The following is a 1,244-nucleotide window of genomic DNA, read 5'->3' on the forward strand; positions in this document are numbered from 1 at the left end:
ATAGATATAGATATAGATATAGATATAGATATAGATATAGATATAGATATAGATATCTATCTTACTCAATGTTTGTTTTCTGAACCCTGACACCATACTGAAAAGAATTCCGGACCACATGGAGAGGCCACATGTAGGTGTTCCAGGCATTAGACCCAGCCAAGGTCTTAGCCTTAGCTGAATCATCAATCAACAGTGAGGAAACAAACCTTCAAATTATTCCAACCCTCACCTTTCCCACCTCTCTAGTTGGCATCCTGCGAAACAAACAATCCACTTTACTCTGAACCTAGTGCTAATTGCAAATTTGTAATCTAAATAAATGTTTGATTTTCAAGACACTAAATTTTGGGGTTGGTTGTTATACAGTCATACGTTAATTGCGTGGCTCAAAGTAAAAAGTTGATATAGAAAAAAGAAAAGAAAAAGACACATTTTCCTCCAGCTGGGGGAAGACAATGTCAAGAAAGATTTCCTTGAGATGACACTTTAACCAGCCTTAAGGGACATATAGGAGTTAGGCAGTCAAAGAAGAAAATTATGATTCACCCTGAAGGAGCAGCAAGTGCAAAGCTGAAAAAGAGGTAAAAGAGAAGAAATACATTCAGGGAAATATCTGGAGTTATTTTTGTTGTTCTTGTTCCCCCAGCACATCAGGGAAGAGTAGAGAATGTGGGGTGGTGGTGCGGGACTTAGTGGAAGTAGTTTGAGGCACTGACCATATCAGAAAGGCAATAAACCAAAAAGGATGTATAATGTCTTATACACTCTTATCTGTGCATTACAATGGTGCCTCCACATTGCCTCAGATATAGTATTTGCAACTGACTGTGAGGAAAGCAGGCCTGGATAAGATGCCACCAAAGAGAACTTTGAATATCCAGAGGGAAGTGTGAGGATGTCATTTGCTTGCACAATTTTAGTGCAGAATCAAGAAAAAGAGTGGCAGAGGGCCAAAGACAAAATCTTCTTTTATGAGGTTTACATGGAGCCAGTTCTTACTTGAGGTTGATCTCATCCAAGGTTATATAGCACACTGATATTTAACTCTTGAGAAGCCATGTTCCCACCCGCCACCAGTGCCTCATTCTGTCTGACAGGAGGAAGCTGTTTCCACAATAATGAGAAGAAAGCGATTTCTGCGATGACCGATGTATGTGAACCTTGGGTGTCACCATGTGGAAGAGCCAAGATTACTTAAACACAGCAAATAAAATAAAATAGAATATGTGTGTGAGTGTCAT

The sequence above is a fragment of the Pteropus vampyrus genome, unplaced genomic scaffold, assembly GCF_000151845.1.
Source record: "Pteropus vampyrus isolate Shadow unplaced genomic scaffold, Pvam_2.0 Scaffold431, whole genome shotgun sequence".
In the NCBI taxonomy this organism is placed as follows: domain Eukaryota; kingdom Metazoa; phylum Chordata; class Mammalia; order Chiroptera; family Pteropodidae; genus Pteropus; species Pteropus vampyrus.